The sequence below is a fragment of the Phyllostomus discolor genome, chromosome 8, assembly GCF_004126475.2.
Source record: "Phyllostomus discolor isolate MPI-MPIP mPhyDis1 chromosome 8, mPhyDis1.pri.v3, whole genome shotgun sequence".
Taxonomy (NCBI): Eukaryota; Metazoa; Chordata; class Mammalia; order Chiroptera; family Phyllostomidae; genus Phyllostomus; species Phyllostomus discolor.
The window spans coordinates 84636599-84657199 of NC_040910.2; the positions used below are offsets into that span (position 1 = coordinate 84636599).

General features: G+C 42.2%; 1 long non-coding RNA gene across 2 annotated transcripts; it reads left to right on the plus strand.

Annotated features, from left to right (window-relative positions):
- Nucleotides 1–569: 569 nt before the first annotated feature.
- Nucleotides 570–18456, plus strand: LOC118502150. 2 transcript variants are annotated; one of them, XR_004904838.1, is made up of 2 exons: nucleotides 570–1431; nucleotides 18269–18456. It is a non-coding gene; the product is annotated as an uncharacterized LOC118502150 (long non-coding RNA). The 2 variants fall into 2 exon arrangements; XR_004904837.1 differs by lacking the exon at nucleotides 570–1431 and adding an exon at nucleotides 4354–5439.
- The last annotated feature ends 2145 nt before the right edge of the window (nucleotides 18457–20601 follow it).

Sequence of the window (20601 nt, forward strand, 5' to 3'; positions counted from 1 at the left end):
CCTGGCTGGGGGTAAAATTGCAGCCACGTAGCCAAGGCCCCCAAAGTCTGTGTGACTTGACACGGCTCAGAGGCTTGGACAACCCCAACTTACGATCCGAGATCTTCACGGCAGCTCTGTGGCCAGCAAAGCCGGTGGAAGCTGTGGTGATTCGTTTTCTGTGTCAACTCTGCTACCCTGTCAAATCGTTCACAAACCTGCATCTTGATGCTGCTGAGAAAGTATCTGTAGGTGCAGTTCACCTTTACAACTTGTTGGCTGTGAGTAAAGGAGATTAGCTTGATAAGGTGGGTAGGACTCATTCAGTCAGCTGAAGGCCTTGGGAGCAAAAAGTAAGGTTTCCCAGAAAAGAAGAAATTCTGCTTCTAAATTGCAGGCCTGACCCACAGTTCAGTTTCCAGCGTGCTGTCCTGCACTATGGATTTTAGACTTCCTAGTCCCTACGGTCACATGAGCTGATTCCTGAAAGCAGTTCTCTCTCTATATGTATACATATATATACACACCACATATATTTATATTTTAAACATATTTTAATATGTATATAAATTATAAAATAAATATGTGTATCAAAATATATTTATATTTATATATAAAATGTTCTGTTTCTGTTTCTCTGGAGAAACCTGACTGATGTAGAAACCCATGACGTAAACACACATGTAGACAATTTTTAGCAGGATTCTTTTTCCAGTTCATCTATTATAGGAATCCAGACTTGAGTCCTTAATGAAAACAAACAAATGAAAAAAAAGGATGAAGGCAGGAGCTTCTGGTCAGAGGGGACCGGTGTGGGGAAGGATTTCCTAATCTTAACCTGAAGAGGGAATTTCAGGGTGGCGTGGACAGCATCCCAAACCCCAGCCCAGTCCGTCCCTGAGAGGCTTGGGGCTGTAAACAATGTGGGTGGGGCGTGCAGTTCTGCCGGCTCCGTTGCTCAGTGTTCCGGGCCTTTCCCTCCAGCTTGGTCACAGTGGTTTGTTTAAAATTAGTTCTTGTTTGGCCTGTGGGGAAAGAGTGAATTGCAGAGTCTGGGATTTACGCTGAGCCTTTTGCATTTCAGGTTCTGAGGGCTGGATCACTTGTCTATTTTAAAAGTGGAGAGAACATGGGCCCAAGATTGCCATGCGACCAAACCTCCTGGTCAGAGTTGGCTGGAACCTGACACTGAGTCAGTGGCTGTCACCTGGCCTGATTGGGGAAGGGTCTCCTCTGTCCCCAAACAGAGCTCCCTACCCCTCGTGCTGAAATGCTGCCAATCTTCCCAGAGAGTTATCACTCTCAGGACTGACCTGCACACAGCTGCCCCACTGCAAAAGTGTCATCTCAAAGCTGTCACTGACTGTGAGCACACACTGCCATTTAATTTCATCTTTAGGACTCCCTGGCATCTCCTCAAGCAGGGTCACCTTGGAACAAGAAACAGGATAGGTAAGCTTTGATGGGGGGACGGGAGACTGGGATACTTACCCATTGCATGTCTGGAAAGGTGTGTCTGCTCTCTGGGAGTCAACATACTACCACGGTGGGCTGGATGGTGGAGGATGCCAATATGGGGACGTCTCAAAAGGGACAAAGGAGCCTAAAAGTGGCATTCATTTACTTCCCGTGAATGATTTCAGCTGGCTTTGACATTATTTTCACTACATATATTTGCTTTCCCCCTTTGTGTAAAGTTGGTTTGGATCCAAAGCAACTTCGGATGTCAAAGTAAGGCCACGCGTGGCTGACTGCACACATTGCCTAGTCCCTGTGAAAATATGTAGCTTATTCTTGAGCTCAGGGGTTCTGCTGAGGGCTGTCCTTAATAGACTTCAATTGTACAGCCTTATCTAAACCCAGAACCCCATTGACAGGCATATTACAAATGTGTTATTGGCCTGAGTAGTTTAGGACAGACACCACACACACTCATACACATTCAATGCCCCCCCCCCCCCCCCCGCTCCTCACACACAGCATTTTGCTACATTAGAGGCTGAATGTAGTTATATTCATTTCAATTTCTGCAGTGCTTGTTTTACCACTGCCAGATGTCAATGGTAAAAACAGAAGGGATGACAAGTGACTGGGTCTTTTGTGACATGAGAGTCCACATTGAAACCGTTGGTTGACAGTTTAGTCTCATGGCCACCAGAAAAGAGTGATCCTTGGGATGAATGTTAGCTTGGTAAGAATGTTAAGATTCTATAATACTCCAGATAGAGTAAAACAAACAAAAAGAAGTTAGAAGTAATTGGAAACTTGCTGTAAATTCATATTTACTAAAAGATATCATCCATATACCTGTCCTATAGACAGTAGATTTCTGTTCCAACTACATTCTGCTGTTCACTTCAGAAAGTTTATATAGTTTATATTCAAACAGCAATGAAAATAATGTTGTAACTAGGTAAATGTCGGTTACCTACTCAGGGGCTAATCCCTGCTATGTCTATCTGATATAGGTAGACTAAACCCTGTTTTGATTGAGGTTTGGGAAAGCGATGTGTCAGGGAAGGTGGACTAGGAGGATGCTTAAGGAGAGAAATTGATTGATCGAAGCCAATCATGAGACTCTTGAACTTCTTTTTGCCAGTGATTGGCTTAGGAGGCCAGCATCCTAAACTTGGCATAAGAAAGATGATGAGAATCTGTTGGAAGCACTTGGAAAATAGTATTGCATGAAAAGATTCACAGAAATAGGCCTTTCCTTTTTGCCTTGAATGTTGATATGCAGAAAGCAATGCTTGAAGCCATTACAGGCCAATTGCAACCATTAGGAAAAACCAAGAGACTCTGAGAGAGACCAATTATTGAGCTGCTGAGTTAGCCCTTCCTGGAGCCACCTACCTCATGACTTATTGATCTGTCTTTACTGTTTAAACCATTTTTAAATGGGTGTTTTGTTACTTGCAGCCAAAAACATTCCATTGATACACTGCAATACTAATTAAGAAGAAAAATAAACATGGGTGAGGTTTAGTTTTCACATCTTTTTTGGTCCTGCGTAAAAGGTAATGTAGTGGATAAAAACTTGATTGTACTTTTTGTAATTCTAGTAGCTATTCCCTAAGAATAAAGCAATTTGGAAAGCATTCCCACACTCATGTGCCCACATATACCCACACACCCAATCCGTTCTTGAGGCCAATATGTCAGGGTTTCCAGGTCTTCCCATACCTAAAAAATTAATGAAGGACCTGAAAGACCTAGATCTGGCTCCTTGTATTCAAGTGTGGTAAGCTGGCAATGCATAAATAGGTGGAGGAAGGAAGCAAGGAGTCAGGAGCATGGAGGGAGAGGGACTCTCCAAGGAGAGAGCAACCTCAGCTTGCTTGGGGTTTTCCTTCTAGTCACATTGCTTCACAAGCTCAGAAGTTATGTTTGCTAAGTGTGCTTTACAGATAGAAAACTCAAGGTGCAGACAAGTCAGGACCTGCTCACAGGAGCTGAATGATCCAGGTCCTTAGAGAATTTTCATTCATTACTGCACATTACCTCTCGCTTATCTTCTGCGAACAAGGAAATACACACAGTCTCAGCTCTCTGAAGATCTTTTCATGAGCCTGAGTAGAAAAGAAAGTAAGTCATTGCTGGGCCACTTGACTTGAAACTCTAAGTTGATCACAAGAAAAACAGTTTTTATTTCAATTAGCCCAGCCATCTGGACAGCCCGGGCCTTAACAGCCATATGTAAGGAACCGCATTTGGAAGAGATCAATTTACCTTTGTAGTTTAGCAAGGCATTCACATGGGTCACTCTCAGGACCTTGCCAACACCAGACCAGCCACTGACTGAGATCCTAACTGGTCTGAGTGTCATGCTTCCAGGTTGCTGCAGAGACACACTTCCTAAAAATCACCTGTGATTTAAAACTTTGTCCTGACAGTCCATCCATGAAGGTAAGATATCTACAACCTTCACCAAAGGAGTGGAAGAAAACATCCACCATTATGATGAACATTTCTACTTCTGTTATCATCGAGTGATTCCTTAAGGAGAAGGAATTCGGTGAAGAATGGTATCAATGAGGCTGTGAGGTTGGTCATTCTGTCGATTGGGAACTCCACAGGGCTAGCATCCATCACTAACCAGCGCACTCTAAGTTGACTAGGGACAAGAAATAAGAGCTTTTGATAGCTACAAGACTAGCAGGGAAGAGATGGCAAAGTCAAGGGCCCCCAACTTTCTACCCCTTACATTCTGCCTCCCTCTTGGTGACACTGTGAGGTGGTCACACTGGTCCTTCCTTCCTTCTGAGAGAGTGAGAAGAGGAGACAGAGGATCCTTTAAAAAAACCAACAAAAACAAAAACCATCTTTCTTTAGACCAAGACAGTTGAAAAATTTTCAAAGATATTATTATTTTTTAAAGTACATTTCCTTATCAGAAGAAAAAGAAAATGCATATGCACAACATGAAATGGTTCAGTTTCCAAAAATAATTCTTAGGAAACTAATGATCACTATAGAATAGCTGATAAGACCAACAGGTTTTTGTTCTTATTTCTGTCCCACCTGGTCTAGGAATTTCTCATTCCTCAGAAACTGGTTGGCCTAAGCTTCCTGCTCTGATTAAAGTTACATGTAGCTTGCATTTTTCTGTTTTAAATATATGTATTCCTCAGTGTGTATTCTTTGAGGATAGGAGTATGATTTAAAGGAAGAATCTTGTTCTTTGTGTGTTTATGCAGCATATATGATTAACATTCTATTTTTTGCTTCCACTTTCACTGCTATATGGATCATTCCTCAGATAAATCTGTGTCTTCTTTCTGGGAATTTTCTATCAAGAGTCTAAGGGATTTGGTAACTGCTGCAATGGAGTAGAGTACTACCTCCCAAAATGTATTCCATGGACACTGAATCCCTATGAATTGGTAATTCATGTTCCCTCTAATAACACCATCTAGGACTCATGTTCTTTTTGGAAAAGGTTTACAAGAAGAGGGGATATTTGATCTTGATCCTGAAGACTTAGTAAGAACTCAAGCAGGAACCCAACTAGAGAGAGAGGTTAATGACATATTAGTCTAGACTATGTTAAAGTATGGACAAGTCCAAAAACTTGGCATGTCTGGGAAGCTTTGGAATGTCCATAGTGAAGGGTATCTGTGAGTGAGAGGTGGGAGAGGGAAGGAAGGAGGAATTTGGACCAGAGCTTGAAATGTCTGCAATACTATGTTGGATTTCTCCTGTTTGTCCCCCCAGACCACTCTCTACCTTTGCACACCTTATTCACGGAAGGATATCAATGGATTCCTTGCCTTCCAGCTTCTGGTTGGATTCACCTAGTGGAGATCCCTGGAAGGCGATTAGAAGAAGAAGAGTGAGGTCAGAGCATTTGCTCCATTGGTTCCTTTCATGAGATGTCATCCTGAGTTAGCTGCTCCCCAGCTGATGGTCACTGGCCTTCTAATGATTGATAGTCAACTCAACTTGTCCTTTAAAGATCAGGTAACTCGCTGGGTCTAGAAATGGTCAGCCCTAGGTTACTGCACTGTCTCTTGTGATTCCCCCCAAGCTCATAATTTTGTTAATAGTCCCTTTGTAGATAAACCCTTCTTAAAGTCTTTTTTTTTTTTAAAGGGCCACCTACTTCCTGTTGTGGCTCTGACTTACATAAACATGAGGTTGAGGACTTAGAATATAATGCAGACAAAAGAGAACCAGTGAGAATTTTTAGTGAGGGTGCATTATTACCTGTTTTACCTTAGCAAGAAACAGTTTGTTTAGAAAGATAGAGTAAATCCTCTGGGTAAATGGGAAAAATAATTATTCAGAAATTGTGTTAAATAGATGTGTAAGATTTGGCCATGGATCCTTAGTCCAATGCCCATGGACCCCCACAAGATGTGCAGATAGAATTCAGGGAGTCTTTGAAGTAGGATAGGAAAAAATCACATCTTTATTTTTTGTAACCTCTAATTGAAATTTATATATTTTTTCTAATTATGAATATATGCAATATTATAGGCCATACTGAGACTTTGTCACCAATAATAATAGCAGATATTTTTATAACACACTGCAGTCTTATAACTATCCCAAAATCATATCTGTAATCATCACTACTTCAAAATTATGGTAGTTAATAGGCCACAGTCAGATCTTATTATTGGATGTGTTAATAAAGAAGCATATAAATTGTTATGACAATTTTGTTTTCTAAAGATTTGGATAATTGCATTTCAACATAATTTATTTTTTATGATCCTATGTATTTCAAGTTATGCATTTAACATACAATTCTGAGGAGTTTACAGGCTTTAACAAATTTTCAAAAGGGTTCTTGGTACAAAAATTAAGAACCTCTGTTCATTTATAGATACTCACTCAAGAAAACAGCAATGGCTGGGCCTCAAGGATATCTCTTTCCAGAAAACAAAGTAGCTATAGTCATTAGAAGGCCCGGATAGTTTCTTTATGTGGAATTTCTGGACTAATTTTTTTATTTTTTAAAATATATTTTATTGATTTTTCTACTATAGTTGTCCCTATTTTCCCTCTTTGCCACCCTCTGCCTGGTATCCCCATTCTCTCCAGTAATCCCCTCCCTTAGTTCATGTCTATAGATCATGTATATATGATCTTTGGTTACTCCATTTGCTATATCATTCTTAACATCTTCTTGTCTATTTTGTAACTACCAGGTTGTACTTCTTAATCACTGCACCTTTTCCCCCATTCTCCTCCTTCCCCCTCCCAGCTGATAACCCTCCAAATGATCTCCATATATTCCATGTGATCGCCATACCTATGATTTTGCTCCTGTTCTGCTTGTTAGCTTAGTTTGTTTTATAGATTCAGTTGATAGTTGTGCATTTGTTGCCATTTTAATGTTCATAGTTTTGATCTTCTTTTTCTTATATAGTTCCCTTTAACATTTCATGTAATAATGGCTTGGTGGTGATGAACTCCTTTAGTTTTACCTTGTCTGAGGAGCAGTTTATCTGCCCTTCCATTCTAAATGATAAGTTTGCTGGATAGAGTAATCTAGGTTGTAGGTTCTTGCTTTCATCACTTTGAGTAATTCTTACCAGTCTCTTCTAGCCTGCAAAGTATCTTTTGAGAAATCAGTAGACAGACTTATGGGAACTCCTTTGTAGGTAACTGTCTCCTTTTCTCATGCTGCTTTTAATATTCTCTCTTTATCTTTAACATTTGGCATTTTAATTATGATGTGTCTTGGTGTGTTCCTCTTTGGGTCCAACTTGTTTGGGATTCTCTGTGCTTCCTGGATTTGTATGTCTATTTCCTTCACTGAGTTAGGGATGTTTTCTTTCATTATTTTTTCAAATGAGTTTTCAAGATGGCGCCCTTCCACTTCTCTTTCTGGCACCCTGTGATTCAGATGTTGGTATGTTTGGAGATGTCCCAGAGGCTTCTTATTCTATTCTAATTTTTTAAAATTCTTTTTTCTATTTGCTGTTCTGACTGAATGCTTTTTTCTTCCTTGTGTTCCAAATTGTTTGTTTGAATCTTAGCTTCATCCCCTCCCTTGTTGGTTCTCTTTGGATTTTTCTTTACTTCACTTAATGCAATCTTCATTTCTGCCTTGGTCTTTTTTATACTGTTGCAGTACCCCATGATCTTTTTTAAAAATGCACTATTGATTATGCTATTACAGTTGTCCCATTTCCCCCCCTTTATTTCCCTCTGCCCTGCACACCCCTCCCACCCACATTCCCCCCCCCTTTAGTTCATGTCCATAGGTCATACATTTAAGTTCTTTGTCTTCTCCATTTCCTATACTATTCTTAATCTCCCCCGATTTTCTGCCTACCATTTACGCTACTTATTCTCTGTACCTTTTCCCCTTTTTCCCCTGCCCACTCCCCCACTGATAACCCTCCATGTGACCTCCATTTCTGTGATTCTGTTCCCGTTCTAGTTGTGTGGTTTTTCTTGTTTTTTTTTTTTTTAGGTTCGGTTATTAATAGCTGTGAGTTTGTTGTCATTTCAGCGTTCATATTTTTGATCCTCTTTTTCTTAGATAAGTCCCTTTAATATTCATATAATAAGGGCTGGGTGATAATGAACTCCTTTAACTTGATCTTATCTGGGAAGAACTTTTTCTGCCCTTATACTATAAATGACAGCTTTTCTGGATAGAGTAATCTCGGATGTAGGTCCTTGCCTTTCATGACTTGGAATACTTCTTTCCAGCCCCTTCTTGCCTGTAAGATTTCTTTTGAGGAATTACCTGATAGTCTTGTGGACACTCCTTTGTAGATAACTGCCTCCTTATCTCTTGCTGCTTTTAAGATTCTCTCCATTTTAATCTTGGGTAATGTAATTATGATGTGCCTTGGTGTGTTCCTCCTCGGGTCCAACTTCTTTGGAACTCTCTGAGCTTCCTGGACTTCCTGGAAATGTATTTCCTTTGCCAGACTGAGGAAGTTCTCCTTCATTACTTGTTCAAATAAGTTTTCAATTTCTTGGTCTTCCTCTTCTCCTTCTGGCACCCCTATGATTCAGCTGTTGGAACATTTAAAAATATCCTGGAGGTTCCTAAGCCTCTCCTCATTTTTTTGAATTCTTGTTTCTCCATTCTGTTCTGGTTTGGTTGGATGTTTCTTTCTCCCTTCTGCTCCAAACCATTGATTTGAGTCCTGGTTTCCTTCTTATCACTGTTGATTCCCTGTAGATTTTTCTGTATTTCACATAATGAGACCTTCATTGCTGCCTGGGTCTTTTTTTATGCTGTTGAAGTACCCAGTGAGTTCCTGGAGCATCCCAATTGCCAGCATTTTGAACTGTGCATCTGATATGTTGGCTATCTCTTTGTTGCTTAGTTGTATTTTTTTTTTTTTTGGAGCTTTGGTCTGTTCTTTCATTTGGGCCATATATTTTTTTTTTTGTCTCAGCACACCTGCTACATAGTAAGGAGTGAAGCCTTAGGTGTTCACCAGGGCAGGGCAATCCATGTAGCTGTGTTTTGATGCTGAGTGTGGGGGAGGGGTCTGAGAGGGAATAGTGTTGCTTGTTGTTCCACTCTCTGCTGGTTTTCAGTCACTTCCCCAGCTACCCACAATCAAATTGGGCCTTTCTGGTGGGTTTGTGTACGTCCTGTGGGTCTGTCCAATGACCTCTCCTGTGAGGCTGAGAGTTTCTCCTGCTGGCACCTCAACCCCCACAGGTGTTTTCAGTCAGAGGCTTTGAGGCTTTCTTTCCCCATGCTGGAACCCTGGGTTGTGCAGTCTGTCTCAGTCCCTAGTTGTTCCTCCTGGTTTATCTGCACATGAATATGGGACTGTCCAGTCTATAAGCCACCACCTTTCCCAGTCTTCCAACCATCACCTTGCCCACCCCGGGTCTCCAGCTGCTGCCTTGCCGTGAGTTCTCTCTGCCCCTACTACTGGTCTGGGTGAATGTTTCTTCTTTAACTCCTTGGTTGTTGGACTTCCATACAGATCAATTTCTATTGGTCTGGTTGTTTTTTGTTTTTAAATTTGTTATTGTCCTTTTTTTGGTTGTGTGAGGAGGCACAGTGTGTCTATCTATGCCCCCATCTTGGCTGGAAGTTTCCCATGATTTCTCTGAGCATCCTGATAACCAGTGTTTTGAACTGGGCATCTGATAGTTTGCTTATATCCATTTCATTTGGTTCTCTTCATGGAGTTTTGTTCTATTCTTTCATTTGGGCCATGTTTCTTTGTCTCATCAATTTGGCATCCTCCCTGTGTTTGTTTCTGTGTATTAGGTAGAGCTGCTTTGACTCCCTGTCTTAGTAGCACGGCTTATTGTAGAAAAGGAACCTGTCTGGATGAATGTTGCTTCTTTAAACCCTTGGTTGTTGAACTTCCATACAGCTCTATTTTCTGATGAATCTGGGTGATGCTTATTTGGTAGCTTATTTGTAGTTTTTGCTGTAGTTGTGCACAGAGGTGAAGCATGTTTACCTACATCTCCATCTTGGCCAGAAGTCTCTTAATCTGCCCATGGCCAGCTGGGTGGTCCAGGCAGCAGCCCCTCACATGCACTGTACTGTAGCCTGGGTTAAATTTTTGAGTTCAACATATTGACTATATGTAAATCTTAAAGTTGACCTGATTCTATTTTTTTCTCCATTTCTTTGTGTGTTTCATAAATGAGTTTCCTATTTAAGTGTCTGACTCTCAAATGTTAAGAGCAGAACTTGTCATCATTGGCCTAATTTTAATTTTCATTGTGTAAGCTTATAAGAAGTTACTCCCAACTTGATGTCTCATAACTCACTTCTGAAATATCCAATGAGAAACTGCCAAGTTTTCACAGTTGTTTATTTTGGTTCCAATATGCTGTCCATACCCTGGTTGTATCTCTCGCCAAATTTCCTCCAATTTATTTCAAAACCAATTGGCAGAACAATGAGGAAACCTGTTTGGGGCCAATTTTAGGCAGTTGATGGTACCGCCTCTTTCCCCAACCCCCACTTTCCAGTAATCCCTCAAGTTTCTTTCAGATCTAGCCATTCTCCATTGGATCATAACAACTGGGCATGACTCCATATGTGAAAGAAATACATTCTTCCTATCTTCACCCCTCTGTTACCCTCCCCTCTGCTTCCTATCCTTCCTTCAAAACTGACAATCTCCCAACACTCTTTTCTCTGTAGAGAGGGTGGGCAACCTGGCATTGCAATATCCAGAATAAGTCTTATTTTGAAAATGGGTTATTGTGTTCTTATCAATAAAGGAAATGGGAGATTTCAACCTCTTCCTGTCTAGGTATGAATATTTCCTGTGTGGTTGACAGAATTGGGGGGAGCTATTTTGCCAAACTCATAGAGATCAAAACTGGCAAGTATCTTTACAGCCTGCTGATTTTCAAAATAGTTTTGTGCAGATGGTGGTGCTTTTCTAATCCAGGTCTCAAAGCTCTGCCATGTAAACTCTCTTCAGTTCTGCACTGTTAGGACCAAGGAACAGACTAAGATTATCTGCTCCCATCTATGGTCTGAAGACTAAAGACTCAGGAAGGTGACTTGTTTAAAGTTATTCAGTCAACTCGTATCAAACCTACAGAGAAATTATTTACTCTATTAGACGCTGCTGCCATTTTGACCTAAGAATATGTTGGGCTAATCCTCGGCTTTCCTCCTAGGCCATAAGCAGAAAGAATCTTTGCTGTATTTGTTAGGGGTACAGGAAAACAGAAACCACATCAGGAAGTTCAACAGAGGGAGTTTAATAGGGGGGACTGGTTACATTGGTGTTGGAGGACTGAAAGAGCAAAGTGGGCACAGTGAGGAAACAGAGCTGGTCACTCATGGAAGAAGCCACCACACTAAGGCTGAGGGAACATGGGAATGGATTAAGGCCATGGAACCTAAGAGATCAGAGGAGGGGACCTGAGGAGCTGAGGCCCAGACCTCTGAGGAGGATGTTTTGTATGGCTGGGATGGCATCCAGAGAGCTTGGTGGGAGGGCTCCATGGAGCTGGATTAAGATTTCTGAGGGAGCTATGCTGCTGCCTGAGGCTGGCTCCAGGAATTGGAGGCTGCTCCCAACTGCTGCTGTGGGGATGGATGAAGGGCTGCTGGGAGGCAGCTTTGGTGAACACAGCAAGTACAAAGAAAGAGGGGAATGCATTCTCTCCTCTCCAGCATTCAGTCTCTCTCTCGGCCCCTCTCATGCCAGAACCTATTCAGAAGCACCTAGCAAATATGGAATATCATTTGCAGAGGATCCGTTAGCATCAAAGGCAGGGTATAGGAGGTTTCAGAGGCAGGAGACAATAGCTTCCTACCTCATACAGGTAGATGGGACACTTCCAGATTACAAGAGGATGGACCAGTCACCTATAGGGACATCTGGCATCAGGAAGAAGCTGATATAATCTGAAGTCTGTAGGTCATGTCGGTATGACCTAGAGCTGACAAGTGAGTCACTGGGATTCTTTAGTTCCTAGGTCCTCTTTCTTGTTTTCACACTCCTGGTGCTTGGGGCGGAGAGAGTGGGGTTGGTGTGGGAAGGATATTGTGACAATCAGAGCTGTGGGTGGTGATGTCGATGCCCCTGTCCAGCCACACAGATGCTAGAAACTCCACAGCAGTCAGGACTGGGCTGACTGGGCTGAGCTGCTGTCAGGGGTTAGGCAGAGATAAAATTGACAGAACCTCTGAAGGATCACACTGATGTCTCTTTCAGATAGAGCAATTGTTGCATTGGTCTAGATAAGTATGACTTGGGTTTCTGGAATTATATGGAGTACAGAGAAATCCTGATAATATAAATCTATAGATTCCTGTGCTTATCCAATTATTATGTTGTATCTAGTTTATGCTACCCACCATGATAGGTGCTGGGGATATACAGATGAATGCAGTAAAGTTAATTAGTGCACACCATAGGGCAATATAGTCATGTTTCTCTGGCAGAGTGGGAACGGAGTTGAGGGAGAGAAAACATAACTAGGGCACACTGGGGACAGTTTCAGAGAGGAGACATGGCCTGGGTGCTGATATGAGGACGGGCACTCAGTGGGTGGTAGGGTGGGAAGGAGGAAACAACCTGAACAGAGGTGCAGAGGTGTAGAGCAGCCCGGTGCGTGTGGAACAGTGGGAAAGGGCTGCTTCCATCTCCTTCTCTGCTCAAACATGCTACCAGACAGCAGCCTGCCCAGATTGGGATTCACCTTCTGCTCACCTCTGATGAAAGCAACAATCATCCCTATCCCAGACAGCACCCAAAGGAGGAGAGAATGCAGAAGATTTGGACGGTACACCATTGGGATGATTAGCTGTTGGATAACTTAGAGAAGGTGGCCACGTGAATGAGAAGGCAGGGTCTAGTACCCTTATCATTTGCTTTTTTTTTTTTTTTAATAAGCAGTGCCTACTTTATGTTGCTTTCCAAGGTGTACAGAGGGAAACCTTTGTTTGGGGTCTTTTTTTCACATTTTAGAAAGAGGGGGATTGTCAGCCTTGGGCTATGCAGAGTATGACATGCAGCTTGTGCTACTCTGAATGAGCTGGCCTTTAGGGTTGGCCACTTCTAGGAAGCTCTCCTATGATCCAAGCCATGGCAACAGCTTCCTATCAGCCTCCCCTCCCCACAAGAACGTTTGGCTTCCATCTGACCAGCCTTGACACCCAGTGTCCAAACAACAATGAAATTGATTCCCCCAAGTGTGGGAAAGTCCGGGAGCATCGATTGGTTCCTCCTCTTCACCCCCCAGGCCTGGTATTAGCACTCTCCCAGAATGTACCTTGCTTGTTTGGTTGGAGGAGGTCAAAGCCCAGATGAAGAATGAGTGGAATTCCACAGGATCAGTCTGGTCTTGATAAATGACAGCAGGGGATGTGTGGGGAGGGGAAAAGGATGGGGAAGTTGGGACAACCAATGCTTGTCCCAGCATTGTCCCAGCAACATTGGCTGCTTCCCCTTGTTCCACCCGTCTGGGTAGTACTTTCATTGTGACCAGATGCTTGCCATTCTAAATATTTGGAGGTTCAAAAATGACCTGTGAAATATGTTTCTTTTATTCAGGTTAAAAATATTTTAAAAATATTATTATTGTTATACCTGAGAGAGTTAGAACTTCCCAAGTGGGACTGGCTGTTATTGGTTTGAGGCTTGTGTTTTGACACTTTTTTTTCCTTATGCTGAGAATTTGATCTGTTCATTTTGATCTGTGAATTGCCCATTCTCTTCTGCCTTGGCTTCTATTCTTGCTCTGCTGTTAAAGATCTCTAGGACCCTCCTGACCCACTGTAAAAATAAGGGGTTGGGTGCAGGGTGGTCTTTATGTCTCTTCTACTTTTGATTTTTATGATATCTAACTATTAGGTGTCTCATCAAGTGTACAGAACAGAAAAAGGTGGGTTCAAACACCAGATGAGCCACCTGCATGGTGGGACCAAGATGGGATAAAGAGTCCTTCACATCTTCGCAAACACAGCCAGGGATTACAATGGAATGGTGGCACATAATGGGAGACCATGGAGGCATTTCGGTTTATTCTGCCATTGGTGAGCTGAGATGTCCCCTAGGAAGAAGATAAGCACCCACATCATCAGGCACTTAGACAAAGATATAGATGCCTTGATTACAAATCTACTCAGATCTCCTAGTTAGAATCAGAGGTGCAGAGAACCCAATGGTGCTTGTACACACAGCCAATAGCCTTCTTGGAGAGGCCTCTTCCAGTCATGGGAAATGTCTTTTTACTGTTACCCCTGCATTTAACATCATGCTGTAAGTTCAACTAGGGACTCTGGCATATAGGATTGGATAGGATGGGGTAATACTTATGTACTTTCCACCCTCCTTGAGGATGAAGATTTCTGTCCATTAGTGCAGCGGTTCTCATCTTGGGGTCATATTGCCCCCAGTGGACCTTTGCAATGTCCCCAGACATTTTTGATTGTCAAACTGATGGGATGGATACAACTGGTGTCTAGTGAATAGAGGACAGGGATGCTACTAAACATCTCACAATGCACAGGAAAGTCCCTCACAATAAAGGATTCTTTGGCCCCACATGCCAACAGAGCTATGATTGAGAAATGCTGATTTAGTGCCTCCAGGCTCCAGAGTAGTAGGATGGTGGTGATGGTTGGGCTAATGCTTTTCTGCTATCTGGTGAAGACTCAGACTCAACATTTATAATTTTCTTTGCTGTGGAGCAAAAGGAAATACCTCTTTTATCAAAACTGGCTTCAAAAATGTGTGCTTCACTCTTCTGGTGCTACCCTCTCTCCATTCATTAGGGTAGGCAATGGGAAGGAGGCCACTGAGAGACTCCCTAAGGATAGGACAACAGGATGAAGAATCCCTGGAATTGCAAGGACCTTAGTGACCACTCTATCCACCACTCTGCTTTGATGCACAAAACCCAGGGGCTGTCAGACGTGAGACTGAGAATTACCCAATTTTCAGCACTGTTGTGCAGAGCCTACACTTCCCCTCATCATTCACAACCTTTGTGGTGCTTTCTTTTCCTCTGGACATGTCCCCACCTTCTCTGAGCAATGTTCTGGCTACTTTCAATCCTCACATCTATAGGAGAACACAATCCCAGTGGTAATACTACCTGAAGGAAGAAAACATTTTTAGCTTTGGGCATCTTTCATCCCTCTTCAAATTGTTGTGTGTAGGCAACAATCTACTCTTAATAGTTACTTTAGCGATGGTGATATTCTGAGCAAGATACTACGTAATCTTCCTTGGGTATACCTGAATATTTACCAGGATGGAGACTTCTACATAACATCACCATGTCTTCCTAACATTAAACTCTTGAATATCATGAAAAATGATCCCACCTGGACTACCTTGGAATACCCATGATTTATGGTTGCTAGCCTAAAAGTCAGTTAAGTTTCCTGGCAGTCAGGATGATTTGCCTTTATGGATGTCTTATTAACACTTTTCCAGCCTTTTAGATGTCAAGTCTCAGCCTGCAGTTCCCGGTTTAGCAGAGGAAAAGAAGGTAGCATCTTCTTGGTTAGAGAAAGGAAAGTCAAATGAAACTTAAGAGCCCTCGGCCTCCCTCTTCCCCCAATTCCCTAAGTGAAAGGCTAGGAATGGAGGGCGGGGCGGCAGGTCTCAGTCGTGAATCACTGGGTCCTGTCCAGTCCGTTTTCATCTCCTGTGGCCTCTCCACACCTTTTATGACTCTGTTTTGGAGAAAGAAAACTGCCCTTCAAAGGCTTGGCTCTATCAATTTCCCCCACCATCTGCTCTTATTAAAATGTTTATGACACTCTTTATCTTAGGGTTATGATGCTAGGTCTGTCATTAATTGATAAAACCTGCTGTGAACTACAACTTACCATTTAGATTTTAAAAAAATATGGGAATTACACATATATAGTTTTAACATTTTCTAAGCTTGTCCCAAAGTAGTCTGAATATTAATAAAGAATGTTAGCAGGTCATATTATTTTCAGACCAGAAACACATCGAATATATATTTGCTGATGTTGGGGTTACACTTCTTGTGATGTTTGTTATGAGAATGTATAAAGAATATTTCAAGGCTGATAGCAGCAGAGCAGTAGCCTAGATATTTTATTTTTTAAAATTTATTGACTTTAGAGGGAGAAAGAGAGGGAGAGAGATGGAAAGAAACATCAATTTGCTGTTCCACTTGTTTATGCATTCATTGTTTGATTCTTGTATGTCCCCTGACTGGGGATCGAATCTGCAACTTTGACATATTGGAACAGCGCTCCCACCAACTGAGCTACCCGGCCAGGGCCTAGCTATTTTAGATACTTTCCAACTGACTAATTTGTCATGGCTTGAAAAATATGGCCACTATAATTTCTTTGGTGAAGGCATTTGAACAGAGTCATAATGTGTGTTCAGATATTAATATTAAAGCCATATGGTAAATAAGTTATTTCCATGAAGCACTTTGACTGATAACTAAAGTAATTATGCTCATTGTAAGTATTTTAGAATTGTAAAGTAGGAAATAAATTTCATTCATGATCCTACCACCCATTTATAAACACAGTTCACTTTGTGATATTCATGTAGTTACATTAATAGGTAACTACATAACACACAAACATACATATAAACAAGTAAAAAGTATTTTGGTAAATCTTTTGCATATACAATTTCCATTGTATACTCTAACATTATACTCTGAGCATTGTCTTCTATCAGTACAGAATTCTTTACAAATTGGGTCTGGTGGCAAAGCATTCTGTGGGCACAGCAAGCTGTTACTCTCAGCAGTTACACAAGAAGGCTGTTTTCATTTTTTTGCTGTTATAAACAATGCTACAGCGAGCACTGTTGGCCCAATCCTGAAGACTTTGTGGGGATGAAAAGAGATGATCCATGTAAAGTTCCCAATATGATAGTAATAAACATTCCAAGTATCCTTTCCAACTCTCTCCCTCCCCTTCTACCTACTATTCTCCTCTAATGTTTTTTTTCTTTACTCTTACGAGTAAGATTTTAGAACTGTAGCTACTTATTTAAAGCATAATACACATTTTTGAAGATCTCCATGTGGGTCACTAGGCTACTTTTTAGACAGTTTGTACCGATTTTTCTTTTGTATTATGTACTGTTATTTGAATCTAGCTCTTAGTTGGTTTGAGAAGCTATATTATTCATGGCTCCAGTCTTAGTTTATGTTAAACTATAGTGTGGTGGGGAGGAGGTGTGCTTTGGAGTCATTTATCACCAAGTGGGAAGGCCTGTGAGGAGGTTGCCATGTCAAATCCTTGCCCCCTTCTAGATTTATCTATCTGAAACCACCAGGAGGTCAGCCCAACAGCTTCCTGAACCAACATTGAGAAGACAGGAGGCACTTTAGGAGCTTTATCTGCTCTGGGGGTCCAGAATTAGGTTCGTTGTGAGTGGTGAGACCCAAACACCTTCCTTTACACCAAATCCATTTTATTCCACCATGTTTATTTTGCTTGCTAGACTCCTGACTTTCACTTGACTTCATCCTTGCAATGGAAACCTGTCCCAAACACTAGCCTACTTGGCAGGGGCCTTAAGCCTCTGTCTGGTTCCTGCTGACCCCTTGCCCCTGGGGAGATGCAGTCTCTTTCTGACTACATGGACCATGTGGAAGAACACTGCTGTCATTCTATCACATCAACGCACATTTTTGCTCCTCCCTCCCGCCTATAAGAGCCAACCTCCTTAAGTACATATAGTATCCCAGATCAAGGTCAAATTTTCTCTTGCTCTTTGGAGTTTTGGGGTTCTCTCACCCCAAAGTACTGGCACAGGGGCTGATCCGACCCATCTGTTTTGAGCCCACCCTTCCCAGTATCCTTCCTTCACTGGTCAAGGCCACTGAACTCTTAGCCTTCTCACAGCCAAGCCAGCTCCCTAAAACACCCCCCTGTGATGTACTTCTGGCTATTTCATGGCTACTGGGAGAAGCAGCAGCTGTCAGGAAGCATGTTAAATACACCTGGCTCCTATGGGAATCACAGAGTTAAGCATTCCCACCCCTTTAGGCCACCTTTCACATTTGATTGATTTTTTTCGATTGGTTGTTTGCCTGACCTGATCAGAGAGTTTGGGCAACAGTTTCTGTTGACACTTTATTTCACTTTGGGTAAAAGTTTAAACATGACTTATCATAATCCTGACACATCTGGAAGGCCACGCTTTGCCCCTTCCTGTTCTTTACTAGTTCAGTTATGAGAATGTAGGCTAGAAAGCCTTTTTTTTTTAAATACATAGGAAGCAAGTTTATTGCTTTGGATCTTTTTGGAGAAAAGTCTTAACATTCCAGGTCATAATCACTGCTAGATTATCGTTCTGTTTTGCTCTGGGGTTAAAAACTTTCTTATTTATTTCATTCTGCACAGGTTAAAACCATCCATTGCGTGGAGAAATGCCACTGTGGGATTGCAAGTCTCAGAACCAAGACTTCCATGTGTCTTTTTCTCCAGTGAAGTAGCTGAAGGTCTGGAGCTGAACTTGTAAATGCCATTGTGTCTTTGAATCTCAAATCTAGACTGATAAAAGTCCTTAAAGGTCCTCTGGTTCAACCTTCTACTGAATGTGGAAATGCTTGTGCAACGTCCCTGCGTGGGAATCCCATGGACCTCTCTAGTACTGGCCAATTTGGAGTTTATACTCATAATTAAAACACCTTTCTCTAATTAAGTGGGAAATTACCTCTAGTTTCTATTCACCCCACATTTGTTTAATACCTACTATATGCCATCATGCTGCTAGGCCTGTGCGATATGAAGTTGAGTAAATCCCCAGATTTGCCTTTCAGGGGTTCAGAGGAGGGCAATGGAAATGGTGTCAGAGGCTGATGCACAGGGTTCCTGGGGATGGAGGTGGGAGAGTACTCGGTTCTGTTATGGAAGGTGGGCAAAGGTTTTGCAGGTGCTGTGATCTTGGAACCAAGGCTGGAGGCGTAGAGCTGGATTTCATTAGGCTGACCAAGTGGCAGGAGGGAACACTGGGCAGCAAAAAAAAATCAATCCAAAATCATCCATCCTCAAACTAGAATCATCCATTCCATAGCACATCTGAAATAGAGTAGATGTACTGTGGAATGGATGATTCTGGAAAAATGGGCTGGAGTGAGGTCAATGCAGACCTTGAATGTCATGCTGAGGGTTTTGAGTTTCATTCTGTTGAGGAGGCCAGCCATTAAAGTGAAAACTGTCTCAGCATTAGCAGAATAACTCTTGACTGAACCAGGAGAACCAGGAATCTGGGGGCCGAGGCAGCCCTGAATTCGAAAAACACTTGGAGGCAGGATCACAGAACTTAGCAGCCTCTGCACCTGGAGGGTAACAGAGAACTTTGTTCGAAATCCCTGAGTGCCCTGAACACAGCTTTCCTGCTTCCCTAGAAATCCGCTCTTCTCTGGCACTCAGTTCGTTGACCACATACCACATGCTTTCGGGAACCTTCAACGTTCTCATCACCTCTCAGAAAACACAGCGGTTAGTTGGGGCCCCTCTTAAATGTGGTTCCCAGAGTCAAATCTGTGCACCAAAAGATTCATAACCTGGGAAGAATATAGTATCCTTTTAAGTGAACAGGACGTTTCTTCCCCACTCAATCCCATGTCCTGTCATTACCTCCACTCACGCTCAGGGGAGGACGCTTCCCCTCCCTAAGCCTCCGTCTGTTCATCAGCTCCCTTGATGATACAGAACACATGACCGCTTTTAGGAAAAGCAAATAAAAATCATTTCTGAGCATTCATTTGTTCATTGAGTAAGAATTTCTGATACTTGTAATGTGCAAGGAATTCTAAACATTGTAATTAAGTACCTACTCTGCACTAGGCACACTGCTGGGACCATGGGATGAAATGATAGGTAAACTCCAGGATTTGCTCTTAACAGTTCAGTCTATCTATGTAAATACATCAAAAGAAGTCTCAAACAAGTTTTCTACTACCAACGGACTTAGAGTCTAGAAGGCAAGGAATGGCAGCCACCTTACTTGCATCACACTATAATAATAATATGTGAAGGGCACTAAGTGTCCTTCTAAGGCTTTTACATAAATTAATTCACTTAGTCCTCATCGAACACTGTAAGGCAGGTAATATTCTCACTCACTTCCATTTTACAGAGGAGAAAACTGAGGCACAGTTGCTCAAGTGACACAACCAGGAATAAGGGAACCAGAATTCAAATGCAAGGATTTTGCCTCCCGAGTCTGCACATAATTTCTTGCAAATAACTATGATAGATATAAGGCAGAAAGAGAGAAATGCCAGGAGAGAGAAAGTGCAGACTCCTGGGCCTGGAAAAGGTGGCCCGTTTGGATGGTTCTGTAACTGATTCATCCCTGGGGAGCGCTCCTCTCTGCAGGCATGCTTCCGGGTTTGGGGGAGGGTCAGGGTTGTGTGTCTCGCTGCTGCCACCTGTACTTTACAAGGGCAGGGCTCATGCCCAGCTGGACCTTGGTGTTAAAGTGATAATGTTTTATGCTTTTACTTTTAGCAGGTGACAATAAAAAATCAATGGATTATAATTATAGGACCTTGAAGTTTAGTGTCGCTCCAGACTGTAATGAAAATTCATTTATGGTTGGACAGATTAGCAATTTATCTCTCCCCAAATTGCAGGGCGGTTGCTTATGAGGCTGGCCTGCCACCTCTTACAGAAGGGACCAGATTCTGTGCCAGGTCAGCCCAGTGAGTAATAGCCTGGGCTTATTA